This window comes from Canis aureus, chromosome 11 (genome assembly GCF_053574225.1).
Source record: "Canis aureus isolate CA01 chromosome 11, VMU_Caureus_v.1.0, whole genome shotgun sequence".
NCBI classification, from domain to species: domain Eukaryota; kingdom Metazoa; phylum Chordata; class Mammalia; order Carnivora; family Canidae; genus Canis; species Canis aureus.
In genome coordinates, this window is record NC_135621.1 from 8,757,332 (window position 1) to 8,774,143 (window position 16,812).

The following is a 16,812-nucleotide window of genomic DNA, read 5'->3' on the forward strand; positions in this document are numbered from 1 at the left end:
ATGTAAACGTTAACAAACTTCTAATATTTTTCAGTATCATTTTTTGTATATACATATATTTTGTGCTCTTCCTACCAAATATAGTTGTGTATTATCTGTACTCTCATGTATCCTTTTCAAGTGGAAATAGTTATAGTTTTGTCTAATTATGTTATCTTTTTGCTTATATAATGTAATGATTGTGTAATGTTTTTAATATGGAAATGGCACAATTAGCTATAACACCCAAAATAATCACTTTTAACATTTATTGAATATTTCCAATATTTATTGAATATTTTTCCAATATAAAATAAATTTTAACATTTATTGAATCACTTTTCAGTATTTGGATGGATGATAGATAAAGCTTAGATGGGCAAAATGGCTAGATTTAAAAAAAAAAAACAAAAAACAATATGGAGGGACGCCCAGGTGGCTCAGTGGTTACACGCTTGCCTTTGGCTCAGGGCCTGATCCTGGAGTCCGGGGATCAAGTCCCACATTGGGTTCCTGGCATGGAGCCTGCTTCTCCCTCTGCCTGTGTCTCTGCCTCTCTCTCTCTGTCTCTCATGAATAAATAAAATCTTTTTTTAAAAAAAGCAATATAGAATAGCACTAGACATATGTTTTTGCCAACCATCTTTCAGCTTACAGCTTATTTTTAGCATTTTTCTATGGCATAAGTAACAACCCACATAGTAGTAATTGCCTACTATTCTATTTTATAGGTGTATACTACAACTTAATTAAAATATACCCTTTTAATAATCATTTAGAATGTTTCTAATTTTTATAGTTTTTAAAAAAAAGGTTCTGTGCACTGCACAACCTTATATATTTATCATAGTTTTTCTGATATATACTAAAAATAAATGCCTAGCTTGAGAAGGGTGCTCTATTTCAATTAGCTTAAATACTAGAAAACGTATTCCAATTTAAACTGCTAGAAAGAAGTTATAGAAGACTCTAGTTCTCTTCCCAGTGTACCAAAACAAATGTAATTATTCTTTTTATCCTTTTCTATTTAATACTGTTTCCTTTAAATGAATATCTTTGTTATTATTTTGGTAAGATTGAGCATCTCTTGATTTGTGCCCTGAATCTGTATCTTTTTATATAAAATTCCTCACTGACCTATTTTTTCAGTTATATGTTATCAATTTATTTGTTGGATACCAAAATTTCCTTTTTATTAAGATTATCAGCCATCTGTTGCATAGTTAACAAAACTTTTTCTCAATCATCTGACTTTTAATGATATTTAGGAAATTTTTATCTAGGTTTTAAGTTTTAGCTAGGCTATCTCATCAACCTATTCTTTTACGATAACTGCTTTTGGTGTCTTGTTTGAAAAATTATCTCCTATATTTTTTTCTAATACTTTTATGGTTTAAGTATAAATACTTAACCCTTGACCCCATATGGAATTTGTTTAAGCATCATTGTAGGGAAGAGATTCAACATTAATTTTATTGTTTTCTTTCAAATTACAAGCATTTCACTCTTCTGTTTGACAAATATTTATGGAGCATCTACTACATGCCAACCAAAATGGGATTTGATCATGAGTTAAACAGGCATACTCTTGACCCCTCTGATACTTCTGCAACAGGTTTCCTTAACTTTTTGCCCCACCCTTTCCTGTATGGTATAACTCCCTCTTTCAAATCCATTCCTGCTTGAAAGATCTAAAAATGTTTGTTTTTCTGACCAAACCATGACTTACACAATGCTGCATTTCATAATTTTTATAAAGTAAATTAAAAAATAAAATTTTTAAATAAAAACTTTAAAAAGTAAATAAAAAATGAAGGGAAGAAGAGGGGAAAAGTAAATAAAAAATGAGGTTTTTGTGGTCTAGTTTAATCTACCAATTATTTAACGTGGAGAAATTCAGAGTTTCTGTAAATGTCTTCATGTATAATAACTTAGCTTTGCATAATAATTTACAATTTTCAAGATGCTTTCTTATTCATTGCCTCATTTGATGCTAGATTTCTTGTTTTGCACAATAATTTTATTTCTAAAAATACAAAAACAATATTTTTTAAAACTTTGCAGTTAACAGTTTTTCTTATCTCAGTCAACTCTACTAATATTGCTCTATGGCAAGTTTTATTATTTTCCCCATTTTTAGCTGAAAAAATGGAACCCATTTAATCACAATTTTATTTGAGTGAGCAAATAAATTATGTCTCATGGAATTTGTACATTTTGGCAATATAAGTACGTGTGTGTTTTAATTAGTCTTCCGATTATTTTATAATGCCAAATATATTTGACATAGATATTAAAAATTGTGAAGCTTTTAAACAAAGCTTATTTTGACTTATTGAATCTAAGCAAATAGTCTTATCCTTATAAAATAGTGAGATGGGACAAAATTACAGCTAAGTTTTCTTTCTAGTTCTATATACAATTTAGGCTCTGAGTGAAAATAACTTAAATTCAGAGAACACAAAATCCTCTAACGGTCAAATATGTAAAAGCTTTTCAAAAGAAGTGAAGACAAATATGAGAGATGTGTAAGAGGAGGATAGAAATCCAAAAAACATGTCTCTCAAGAATGGGCCTTTATTCTCTCTGGAGGGAAGTTACACTAATATTTTGAGGTTAAGAAAAAGTATAGGACAGTTTCATACATTTTTGCTAATGTATAATTTTAGCTAACGTGTTTAATAATTTAACATCAGTTTGTTAAATAAAACTGTAGGTAGTTATTATCTTCAGTTTTACAGATCAAGGAACCAAGCCAATAAATTTTCCATGTATGTATGAAGGCCCCCTGGCACTCGGGACCAAAGAGAACCTATACTAACATGAAGCTCATGTGGTCCGCTGTGCCATGAGTAATGAAGTTCTTTATCTCTGGTCCAAGAATCTTGTGTCTTATGTCCATCTCCACAAAATTGAGGCAGGTTAAATTGTGAGCTTGAAAAATCTCAAATCCTCCACAATTTTTGACACGGGATTGCTTAAGTGGTGGAATTTGTATTGAATTTGTATTGAAACTAGGCTTCTCTAACCCAAAATCTGAGCATTTAATTAGTACATGACACTATTCAAAAATACAGTAAGTAGACAATCTTGACCTAAGTAAATTGACCAGTACATAAATGTGAGGAGTAAACTAGTCCTGGAAAATGATGAAGCCATTTAAAAATGTTTATCTTCTCCATGAGATTCAAGTGTATGCTCTTACATGCAGCTCTTGGATGCCATTGGCTCTCAACGTCAGTCAGGAAGGATTTCCCACAAATATTATCTTGACTGTGCAGTGAACCCCCAGATTCACTTTCCTTGTCACCTATGGAGGAGTCCAAGTAATCCTTTATTTGAACATCCTTGAGCTGCTCTTTTGTTGTTGACTTATTTCCCAAGTAAGCTTTATCTCTCATTGGGTGTCTCAGTTGGTTAAGCACCAGACTCTTGATTTTGGTTGAGGTCTTGATCTCAAGGTCCTGGGATGGAGGCCCTCAGGGAGCCTCACACGGAGCCCTGCATCAGACACCCCCATCAGCGGGGAGTCTGCTTGAGGGTTTCTCTCCCTCTCCCTCTGCTGTTTCTCATTCACTCACCCACGCACTCTCTCTCTAAAATAAATAAATAAATCTTAAAAAAAAAAAAAAAAAAGCTTCGTCTCTCATTTAGATTCTAATATCCTCAAAGGAAAGTCCTTTTTCTATTTTCCTTAATGCCTCACACGGCCTCCACATTGAATGACTAGCAGATAACTGTTTGCTAACTGAGAAGCCCCAATAAAGACCATTTGAACATTCTCTTTAGTTTTTAATGAACCCACTATCTTCTGTTATTTAGACTTGAGATTCTTAAAATAGGGGAAAATATGCATCTGGACAAACTGTTTTTATTTCACGTTACTCAAATCTCAGATGGCCTCTCGAATTTATCAGAGGTCTTACTGTATTTCTCAAGTATGTTTGCTCTCTTCCTCTCCTCACCCCACTACGCTTTCTGCGCTTTTCCCTATTCACAACTAATAACTTTGCCTCTATTCTACATCATTACAAAAACTAAGGCCATAAGATGGCAACACCTTCATCTTCTAACCGCCAACTCTACAAACTTACCCTGAAACTCAGTTCACCTTCTCGATCTTTCTATCCATTATCTCTAACAAGAATTAGTCCTTATATTTTGTAGGACCCATCACCTGTATCCTTTTTAAGAGGGCTAAACCTTGGGTCAATCTCCTTTCTATCTCTCATGCATAGTTTTTTCTCTCTCCCTGGTGGACCATTCTCATCAATACAATGCATGTTTTAAAATCTTCATTATTCATTTTTTGATGGGTTGTTGGCTTTCTTAGTCATTTATAGAAGTACTTTATATTTTATGGATAGTCATTTTCTTGGGAATGATACAGATACATTCTCTGTCGTTCACCTTTAACTTTGTTTGTTAAGTCTTTGACATCAATTGCCAAAAATTTTAAATAACCAGAGTTTTTGTTTACTTCCTTTGTTATTTCAGGGATTTGTGCATTGCTTAGTAGAAAGTTCTTCTAAGCAAAATTTTCTAAATATTTTTCTGTTTTCTTTCAGTATATTTCTTAGTTTTGTTATATACACACTGTCTTGAATTCATCTTTGTGTATGATATTTTAATAATCTGTTTTTGGATTTCTTTTCAGATCTATAGCTAAGTTTTTTAATGCCATTTGCTAAATAGTTCACCACTATATGCCAACATTATCACATACCTAATCTCCATATACATACATGTATTTCTGTACACTCTTATTTTTTTCTCAATTCACCTATTGTCTACACATAGACAAATTTCTGACTTCGTGGTACATTTTAAGATCTAATAAGGCCAGTTCCTACTCATTCTTTTTCATTTTTCAGAATTTTCCTGACGGGCCTTGAACATTTAAAGATGACCTTTAACATTAGCTTTTTAAATTCCATCTTAAAATCCCATCAAGTTTTTATTGTGGTTGCATTGAATATAATTTTGAAAAGACTTGACATTTACAGTAGTGAGTCTTCCCATCCAGAAGCATAAATTCATTACAGCTCCACATTCAGGTAAACATTTATGTCCTTTAATAAAGTTTTTACAGATTACAGGAAGAAAATGTGGAGGAACAAGTTTTTATAGTACTTTTACTTCTGCTGCCATTATTCATTAACTTAAATTTCTCAAATTTGATTCAGAGTTAGGTTGCAGTATAATTTCCAAAGTGAAGAGAAATTGTTGAGAAACCCATCCTTTGAAAGAGTATTTTCCTGAGCAAAGAATAAAGTTAGGAGAAAAACATTGTCTTTCAGGCAGTGGTCCTTCTTCAGGGCACCTAAACCTGGTCCTCTCTGGAGGGTCAAGGTTCATCTGGATTATCTTTCTTCACATACTTTGTTCATGCCGTCTGTTCCCGGGTTTCCTTTGAGCTGCTTCCAACTTTTAAAGGGGGTACTTTAAAATTTTGTTTATTCCAAACTCATTATTCTGGGCTAGTGCCTTAGCATTTGCAAAAGAAGGACTCATCCTAATTGACACTCATTAAGTCCATCCTTTAGCTTTTTAATTTAGCTGAACACGAGAGTTTCATTAACAAGGAGAGATGGAAAAGAGTATTTCAGCAAGGAGGAGGTTGCTCCAGTAGTCATTTTGATAGATTATTTGTACATGGGTCTCTGGCTCTCCTTTGTGCTACTATTTATTTATTTATTTATTATTTTTAGCAACTTGAGAGTGAGAAGCAAAGTGTCAACTTCTGCATACGAGTCAGATTTTTAGCACTAGCATGTTGTAAATATCAATGATGACAATGACAAAATGATTTATTGAATGCTTATTCAATTCTAGATGCTAAGGATCAAGTCAATAACTTACAATAATTACCTGGAGAGATTTTACTAGGCTCATTTTTACAAACAAGGGTGTTGAAACTCATGGAGTTTAAGCAAACTCTAGAAAGTGGCAGGGCCAGTAAACGAAATCAGATGTGTTGGGCTCCACAGCTACAAGCTGTTTCTTTGCTACCCCACAGCCTGCCCATTACTATTAAGAGATTTACCTACTGTATCGAATGAGTTACCTATGCCTACTATAACAAATGACTACAAACTACATGACTTAAAACAACAGAAATGTATTCTCTTACATTTCTGGTGATCAAAGGTCCAAAATCATTATCATTGGGTGGAATCAAGGTGTCTCTAGGGTGGCATTCCCTCTGGGTCCTTTGGGGAAGAATGTATTCCTTCCAGTTTCTGGTGACTGGTGGTTGCTGGCATTGCTTGATTTGTGGCCACATCACTCCAGTATCTGTCTCTGTCTTCACATCCTCTTCTCCTCAGCATGAGTGTGTATGTGTGTGTCTGTGTGTGTATTCAAATCTCCGTTTTCCTCTCTTTAATTGGAGATACATGTGGTAGCATTTAAGGGCCCAACTGGATAATCCAGGATAATGTCCCTATTTCAGAATCATTAACATAATTCCTATCTGCAGAGACCCTTCTTCAGAACAATGTCACATTTACACATTCCAATCGGTAGGATCCAATATCTTTGGGGGCCATTATTCAACCTACTATACTTACTTATGTTCCATTCAAGCAAAGGAGAGACAAGAGTAAAGAAAAAAGCAAATCTTTCTTTAAGACACTCCCATTTTAAATATGAAGAGAGGGACCACAACCCACCAAAATGTGAAACAAGAGAATTATACGGTCGCCAAAAACTTCCAGATGTCAAATATAGGTTTTTGCACTAATGCGAGTAAGTCCCCATTACCTAGCTTAGTACCTTGCATAGAGTAGATACTCAAGAAATATTTGTTGAATTAAAATTTGGAAAAAAATTAAAAAAATAAAAAAATAAAAAAAATTTGGTAAAACCTATGGAAATTTTTAAATATAATTAGCTAGTTGTGCTACTTATTTTTTATTGTTTTTCATTTTAATTCCATAGTTAATATACAGTGCTATATTAGCTTCAGGTGTACAATATAGTGATGCAAGGATTCCATACATTATTCAGAGCTCATCGTGGTAAGTATACTCTTAATCCCCTTCACCTATATTCCCCATTCTGCCACCCACCTCCCCTCTGGTAACCACCAGTTTGTTCCCTATAGTTAAGAGTCTGTTTCTTGGTTTGCCTCCCCTTCTTTTTTTTTTCCACTTTGTTCATTTTTGTTTGTTTGTTTCTTAAATTCCACATATGAATGAATTATGGTATTTGTCTTTCCTGACTAGCTTATTTTACATAGCATTATACTCTCTAGTTCTATCCATGTTGTTTAATTGCACTATTTATTGATGAAAAACGTTAATTTTTTAAAAAGGAAAACAATACTAAGAAATAGTTTAACAAGTAATAAAAAAGGATTGGAAATTTAATGACAAAAAATTATAAGCATTGTTAAAGTGTCCTCGGGGGAAAAAAAGGATCATGATTTGTTTTTAATAAACAAATTATTCTTTTAAAATGTTTGAAGAATAAAAGGCAATAGAATTTTTCTTCTGCAGTGAACACTCAGCAGAGAAACCTTTACATATATAAGTTAAAAGAGTATCTTTAAACACTTGCTTAATTTTAAAATATATATTTTTTAAGATTTTATTTATTTATTCATGAGAGACACAGAGAGAGAGGCAGAGACACAGGCAGAGGGAGAAGCGGGCTCCATGCAGGGAGCCCAATGTGGGACTCGATCCCGGGTCTACAGGATCAGGCCCTGGGCTGAAGGCGGCGCTAAACCACTGAGCCACCCGGGCTGCCCATACACTTGATTAATTTAAAAATTGTTTAGATTAACATATATAATAGCATAGCCATGTGCAAATAAAATACAAAACCAAATAAATGGGAAAGTACCTGTCAACTATATAGACTAGATTGTAAGGGCTATTAACAATGAGAAAATATTTATTTTCCTTCATTTATCATTAATGATCTCTAAGGAAATTGGAAAGCGTATGAATTCTAAAACAAAAACAAAGAGCCACAAAGAAACTTTGGTAGATGTTGGGCATGTCTACCATGATCGTGGTGATAGTATCACAAATACTATGTCCAAACTCATCATATCATATATACTAAATGTGCAGACTTAATTTTAAAAAGCCTATTAATTATGTTGACAGAAGAGTCTATCTTGGAAGAGATGCTTTGTATTAACTAAAACAAAAGGTGACACCACTATTTTGTCCTAAAAAAACAATAAATAAAAAAAAGGAAAAAACAATAAATATGGACTATATTTCAAATAAGGAATGTAGGTTAATATACAATCTCTATTAACTTGGGAGTGAGATAATTGTAGCTAAATCATGTAGAAGTTTTAATAAATCAGGTTTTCCAATGTGATGTTGCTTTGAAGAAATGAACTCTTTGTACCTTATCAGCAGAAATGCAATAAGAAAAAGAACTACCTAAATAACTCTGATGAAGTTTCATGGGAATATTAAATTAAGGTTTGGAAAAATAAGCAGAGACAAAGCCCTGAAAAAAAAAAAGCAATTCACAGGCAAGCCTGATCTGAACCTTTCTCCATTACACATTCATAGTTTTAAGCAAAACTGTCCATATACTGACTGTAATTGTAGATCTAGTAGTTAGAATCATTCAGAATGGATTCAGATAGTAAGAATAACTACCTCCCTGGTTGTGAATATTAGATTTGATTATGCCCAAAAAAACACTATACTCACTGTCTCAACATCAGAGAGTGGCAATAAGTGTTAAGTGTTGTAGTGAAGGCGTTTTGGCTCCTCCTTCCTCCTCATTCCCAGGAACTTGATATCCTTGAAAGAGTTCTGCTCCACCAGAAAGCTATGAGCAGGTGGTCTTGCTGGTTAGCTTCCAACTTTGGGTCTGTCACTCTCTTGGGGCTCAAATAGGAATTGTAGTTATTTAACAGTGGACTAAACAAGTGTTATTAAGGTATCCTCAGTAAATAATTTAATGAATCCTTTCCAGCTGTGATATCTGTAAGTCTATGCCACGAGGGGGAACATGAATCATTACTGTTAACAGCGGAGACAAGCAAGTTAGTAGGCTGCACTTCGTTTTCAAAAGAGATGAAATTCAGGATATTAAGAAAATAATTACAGAATGAAGTGATGGAGAGATCAGTTTTATTCAGAGTCATTTAGAAACGTGAGAGCAAAAGGTAGTCCTTAATCATGGGTAGATTTTTGAAGGAAGAAGACATAACAAGTTGAGAGGAATAGCGTAAACTGAGAACAGAGACTCAGAATTTGGGGGTTTGGATTTTTTATCTTTTTTTCATTTTATTTTATTGTAGAAAGAATATTTAGCATGACATCTGCCATCTCCATAAATGTTTAAGTGCACAATATGTACTGTTGGTTACAAGTACAGTGTTGTACATCATATCTCTAGAGCTTATATAGCTTGCTTAACTGAAACTTTATGCTCACTGATGAGCAGTTCTCCATTTCCTCATTTCCCCAGCCCCTAGAACCATCATTCCATTCTTTGACTCCATAAATTTGACTATTTCAGATACCCCATATAAGTCAAATCATGTAGTATTTGTCTTTCTATGACTGGCTGGTTTACTTAGCATAATATCCTCAAGATTCATCCAGGTTGTCACATATTTTAAAATTTCCCTCTTTTTTAAGGCTAAATAGTTCCATTGTGTGTATGTACCACATTTTCTTTATCCATTCATCAGTCGATGTACATTTAGGTTGTTTCCACATCTTGGCTATTGTTAATAGTGTCACAATGAACATGGGAGTTTATTATCTCTTCAAGACCTTGATTTTAATTCTTTTAAATACCCAGAAGTAGGATTGCTAGATTATATAATAGTTTTATTTTTTTTTAATTTTCTGAGGAAATTCCATACTGTTTTCCATATTGGATGTAGCATGTACACTTCCACCAACAGTGTGCAAGGATTCCTTTTGCTCCACATTCTTACCAACACTGGTTGTCTTTTTGTTTTTATAATAGCCATCCTGACAGATATCTTGTTTTGGTTTTGGTTTCAATTTCCCTGACAATTAAGACTGAGCATTTTTTTCATATACCTATTCACATGTATATGTCTTCTTTGAAGAAATATCTATTCAAGTTTTAAGCCCGATTTCTAATCAGGTTATGGGGCGGGTTATTGAGTTGTAAGGGTTTCTTATATATTTTAGAAATTAACCCCCTATCATATACATGGTTTATAAATATCTCCTCCCATTCCATAGGTTGGCCTTTTCACCCTCTTGACTATTCCTTTGCTGTGTAAAAACTTTTTAGTTTGATGTAGTCCCACTTGCTGATTTATACTTTTGTTGCCTGTGCTTTTGATATCATATCCATGTAATCATTGCCAAGACCAATGTCATAAACTTTTTCCCCTATGTCTTCTTCCAGGAGATTTATAGTTCCAGGTCTTATGTTTAAGTCTTAAATCCATTCTGAGTTAATTGTTATATATGATGTATGATAAGGTTGTAATTTCATTCTTTGCATGTGGATATCCACACCTTTAATCAAGGTAGTTTTACATGACCCAACAAAGATATTTGTTTGAGAAAGTTTTAGAAAAGAAAGCACCCTCAAAAAAATATGATGATGAAATATTTATTAGGGTGCCTGACTGGCTTGGTCAATAAAGCATGTGACTCTTGGTCTCCAAGTCCTGAGTTCAAGCACCATGTTGGGCATGGAGCCTACTAAAAAAATAATAATAATAAATTAAAGTGTCTTTTTGAATACATATATATGTATATATATATATATATACATATATATATATTCACAGACTTCTCCCCAAAGAAGTACTGCTCTGTACAGAAAGCAATAGCTTTTTCCTCACCTAAATAGCCAGACCAGTACATCTCAAACTTGAGAAGTCTTTGATCTTGAGAATATATTCACTGAATCCAGTGATGAGAAGTGTCTATCCTCCTTACCAAAACTTAAACATCACTTGGGGTGCCTGACTGGCTCAGTCAAAAGAGTACGGGACTCTTGATCTCAGTTGTGAGTTCAAGCTGATGTTGGGTGTAGAGATTATCTAGAAATAAAATCTTTAAATAAATTAAACAATATCATTTGAGATGATCCCATGATCAACACAAAATCAAACATGAAAACTGAAATTGCCACATTTGGTTATAACGTAGGCATACAAACAGCTCCAAATATACTTACATTTTTTGAAGATTTTCATCAAAAGAAAATACAAAGTTTAAAAATTCTTATAGAGAATATATCTGAGGATCATAGCGGTCTTGGATTCTAGTTGGAGAAATACTACAGCAGGCCATGCCAGGAAAGAGCTAATCTTAAAATATTTTGTTATATCCATAAGTGACATTCTTGCAATGTAACCAAAGCCAAAATGTGAAGAATACTTGAAATAGACTTTGTGGGAATGGCTATGAGTGCCAACAGTATTGGGATGGTGATGTTGAGTTCTAAGTGCTGATTTACCATGGAGATAAGAAATCACATACTCACCAATTTGTTACTCTTTAACATTTACTTAAAAAAACATTTCACAAAGATATTAATAACTCTATTTGGTCTCTGTCCATTTCAGACTAAAACAAATATGAAAACTATTGGCACATAGAAAAAATAGTGCCTAATGGAGCAGGACTTTTAAAGCAAATTTCCCAAGGGTACCATAATGCAGAATGGAACTGAAATCTAAGTAGATGTCTTTGTTTTGTATATTAACTTAGTGAAACTGGGTATTACTCATCCCCAAATCTTGAACTGCATTATCTTTTTCTTTGAATTGATTTTTTATAAGTTAGAGAACAAGAAAATCAAATGAAATGATATATTAAAATTGAGTAGATACCAGTGGAGTTGCAAATATATATAATGAGATAAGGAGACAATTAATTTGTCCTTCAGAGCATTTTTGTAAATAGTATCTATTAAGTCAACTATTTATTAAAAACATGTATATTAGGGGCACCTGGGTGACTCAGTGGGTTAAGCATCTGCCTTCAGCTCAGGCATAAAGAGGAGCGGATGAGATTTTAAGAATGCCTTTCAAGGTATTAGATTTTTATTTTACAGACTGCTCTAATCAAGTTGGAGTTAATCAAACCTATATAAAGACTCATAAGAAATTGAACTGTTCCACATCTAATTTATCATTGTAACATGTAATATAGTTTATTTCAGATTATTTAGAGATTAACTCATAGAAGTTCATATAGAAAGCTTACTCTAACAAAAAAATTGTCTAGATCCATTAACTTTAGGCTCTATAAATAGTAGTAATACCTGGAAGATTGCAGAGCGATAATAGGAACATAAGTTAGAAATAGTAGTATTGTTGGTTTTTAATTGCTATTACTTCAAAAGACTGAATATTTATGTCTGAGGGTTTGGTTTTAGTATTTTGTTGGGGATTTTTTCTTCTTTCAAAGCATATATCATAACCCAAAGTCAGTATAGACTTTGAACATATTCTACAATTTTTAAAGGGTATTTGGATATCATATAAATAAATTGCCAAATTACTTGTATTTCTAATTGAAATTATCAGTTTTGTTCTCAATTGGTGGAAATGTTAGTATCACCATTAAAATGTATTTTAAAATGTATCTTTTGGAGTGCCCGGGTGGCTCAATCATTTAAGTATCTGCCTTCAGCCCAGGTCAGGATCCCAGAGACCTGGGGTCAAGCCCCGTGTTGATCAGCAGAGGGGGGACAGGTTCAGTGTGGAGCCTGTTTGCCCCTCTCCCTTTGCCCCATCCCCTGCTCGTGTTCTCTCTCTCACTCTCCCAAATAAATAAAATCTTCAACAAAATAAAATATATATTTTATTAAAATCCAAACTAATAAAGGAGAAACAATGGATTGACAAAGAGTAATAAATCTAGATGAAGGCAAGAAAGGAGACAGAAACTAGAAGAGGGTGGAACACAAAAGAAAGGACAAAAATGTAAAATAATTCTAAACTCAAATTATATCAACAATTACAAAAAGCTTTTATTAAAAATTTCTTTCTTTGGTTCCCCTCAGCTTTTCAATGGGCCTTTGGTTCTGAGGTACGATAGAATTTCTAAACCATTTATAGCACCATTTCTTTTTCTTTTCAGTCTTTAGGCTCATTGCACTTTATTATTTACTTTTCTATTTTCCACCCTTTTCATTCTAGTGATCTTTGGCAATGATTCCTTTTCCAAACAGTATTTCTTTTTTTCTCTCTTTTTTTAAATTTAAATTCAATTAGCCAAAATATAATACATGATTAGTTTCAGATGTAGTGTTCAATAATTCATCAGTTCCATATAACACCCGGTTTCATCACATCACATGCCCTCCCTAATGCCCATCACCCAATTACCCCATCCCCCTCCAGCAACCCTCAGTTTGTTTCCTGTAGTTAAGAGTCTCTCATGGTTTTTCTCCCTCTGTGATGACTTCCCATTCAGTTTTCCCTCCCTTCCCCTGTGATCCTCTGCATTGTTTCTTATATTCCACATACGAGTAAAACCATATGATAATTGTATTTTTCTGATTGACTTATTTCACTCATCATAATGCCCTCCAGTTCCATCCATGTCGATGTAAATGGTAAGTATTCATCCCTTCTGATGGCTGAGTAATATTCCATTGTATACACACCACATCTTCTTTATACATTCATCTGTTGATGGATACCTCAGCTCTTTCCACAGCTTGGCTATTGTGGGCATTATTGCTATGAATATTGGGGCGCAGGGGCACCTTCAGATCACTACATGTTTTTCTTTGGGATATATACCTAGTAGTGCAATTGCTGGGTCATAGGGTAGCTCTATTTTCCACTTCTTGAGGAACCTCTATATCGTTTTCCAGAGTGGCTGCACCAGCTTTCATTCCTACCAACAGTACAAGAGGGTTTCTCTTTATCCACATCCTCTCCAACATTTGTTGCTTCCTATCTTGTTAATTTTAGCCATTCTGTTATAAGGTGATATCTCATTGTGGTTTTTATTTGCATTTCTCTGACGCCAAGTAATGTGGAGCATTTTTTCATGTGTCTGTTAGTCATGTGTATGTCTTCTTTGGGGGAAATGTCTGTTCATGTCTTCTCTCCATTTCTTGACTGGATTATCTTAAACAGTAATTCTTTATTGGATTTCATATCTCATTAATTTTATCAGCAATATTTTATGGACTTCTTATAACTTCTGCATCTTTTTCTTCCTCTCTTGAATTCCATTTTTCTCAAAATCAAAATGTAATCTACTATCAAAGAATATAAAATTGAAATTTTTCTACAAAATGATTTTGCTGAAACAAAAATCTTTGGAGTGCTAATTCTATGTCAATAATAATATGCTTAGAACTGTATTTCTGTCATAAAAGCAAAAATCTATCTTCATTCTAATTGTATTTCTTCCATCTGTTTGGAGTTTTATGATCATTTGCTTTTTCCTTCATCTTCATGTCCCTTTATAAAATGAAGTTAGTAAGATGGCCTTTGATACACATTTAAGAAAAAAACTATTTCAGAGACTTATTCTTTTTTTATGGTGAAAAAATTTATATTTAGATTTAGCCAGCTGGACTCAGTTTAGATGATTCCAATTTTCTTGGCACATCCAAAGCATCATAGCCAGGAGCTAGTCAAACATATGCCTTCTTCTCCCCATCAGGCCTAATCAGGGTGTTGACCTTGGCCACATCAATGTCATAGAGCATCTTTATAGCCTATTTGATCTGGTGCTTGTTAGCCTTGGCATCCACAGTGAACCCAAGTGTGTTATTTTCTGCTTTCTTCATGGCTGACTCTGTAATGAGGGGGAACTTGATGATAGCCTAATGGTCAAGCTTGTTTCTCCTGGGGGCATTCTTTCAAGGATATTTGGGCTACCTTCTGAGACTCAGTCTTGGGCTATGGTTAGGTAAGTGACATGCAGATCTTTTTTGTGTGACCATGGACACCTTTCAGCATTGCTTTCTTTGCCTTCAAAGCCTTTGGGATGGGCAGGGGCTTCCTTCTCAACTTTTGGTGCCATCTTCATGAAAGGGCTCAGAGAACTATTCTTATAGTTCCTTTATATTCCCTCTGTTATATCTTTGAAAATAGCTTTCCATTACATAGACAATAGGTACATAATATCTATATAATATAGATATAGACAATATTAAAGATATCTTTTTTATTTTCAAAAATAGTTATAAATGCTTTATGCTTGCACATGATTTTCAAAAATCAAACACCTACCAAACGATACATCTAAAAAGAACAATTCTCCTTATCACCACATACCATACCCAGTTACTGCCCACCGGGGCAACCATTTTCAAATTTGGGGTCATTTATAAAATTTTTTCTGCATTCCTAAATATGTGTATGATGCCACTTCTGATTTATCAGTTTTTTCATGATTTTTTGGCTCTTTGATGTGATCTATTTCACTTCATCTCCTCCCCCATCATCCCAATAGGGTCATAGTCAGTGCTTACATTGTCACCAGCTATAAATGTTATTGGGTAAGTAGTGTACTACAACTACTTTTCCTTACTTCTAGAAGTTCAGTAGAACAGATAGATATAGATATACATGTAAAAACCAATAAAATAAAGAGCAAGAAAAAAATCACGAATTCAATTTTTTAGTAAAAGGCAGAAATTGAGATACTGTTTTTGCTTTGCTTAATTTTTAAATCCTCTAGGATTCAGTTTTCCTTTTGATGGAACACATAGTCTATTAATTCTAATAATTGGTTCTTTGAATGATTTAGAGATGTAAAAAAGTTTTTGAAGACAGAATGTGGATATAGAACAAGTAACTGGCCTAGCAGAGAAAAGGCAGCTACAAATAATGACTGCCAACCAAAAAACTTGCTCTGTTTTACTTTCTGGGAATATTGTCCTTACATCTGTTCTTAAAATCACTTCTGAGAAAGGCATAGGAGAGAATTTTTCTTAATATTAGCAACTCCTAATAAAAAAATTAGCAACTCCTTCCTATTGTTAGAGTTGGGGGTTCTGGGTGGAGCCTTTAAAAAGCAGGCTTTCAGTTTCTAAGGTTTATCAGCTCCAAAATGGCAATCCTATAGGTATATATGTAATGCCAATAAGCATATGATACTGTGAACCTTGGATCTTCATGCCAGTATCAGAATTCCTGTATTACAGCAGTAGACTTGACTGCTATTGACCTACAATTCCATCTTGATTGCTAACTCACCACGAGTCTGAAGTGGTGACTTAAAAACAATACTTCCTTTTCTCAAGCTGCACCTCATTATTCTTTAATACACTTTTCTTTGTATTAGCATACCAAAAATGCATCTACCGAAAATATTAGTTTCATATATGTAGGTATAGAGCTTTGCGCAGTGGCAGTATCATAGCCAATGAGGTTTATCCGAAGCGTGATTATTGCTATATATGTAGGTATAGATAGATATAGTATATAGTAGCAAAACTTCTGAACATCTAGGCAGAGAGAAAGTCCAGAAAGTTTTTATTTATAAAGGAAAAATAATCAAATAGCTATTATACTTCTCAATAGTAATGCCATATGCAAGATGGTAACAAGTGGCAAAGAACACCTGTTCTATCAGTCACCTACTGCCACAAAATGCCACTGTAAACGATACTGATTTATTTAGCCCATCAGTCTGAAAATTGGCCAATTAGGCTGACTCTCCTCTGTGATTTTTTTTTTTTTGGTCTCAGTTAAGTTCATCTTTATGTATGGGGGTCACTTGGCTATGGGCTAACCTAGAATGGCTTCATGTGGATAAGGATAACTGGGGTAAGTTCATTCCAGGCAATGGCTGAACATTTTTGAGTAAAACAAGGGCTTTTCAATACCCTGCTTGTGTTGTATTTGCTAACATTCTGTTTGCCAAAATA

At 33.9% G+C, this 16,812-nt stretch overlaps 1 pseudogene; it reads left to right on the forward strand.

Annotated features, from left to right (window-relative positions):
* The first annotated feature begins 16,278 nt into the window (after positions 1-16,278).
* Positions 16,279-16,400, forward strand: LOC144324441 (U4 spliceosomal RNA; annotated as a pseudogene).
* The last annotated feature ends 412 nt before the right edge of the window (positions 16,401-16,812 follow it).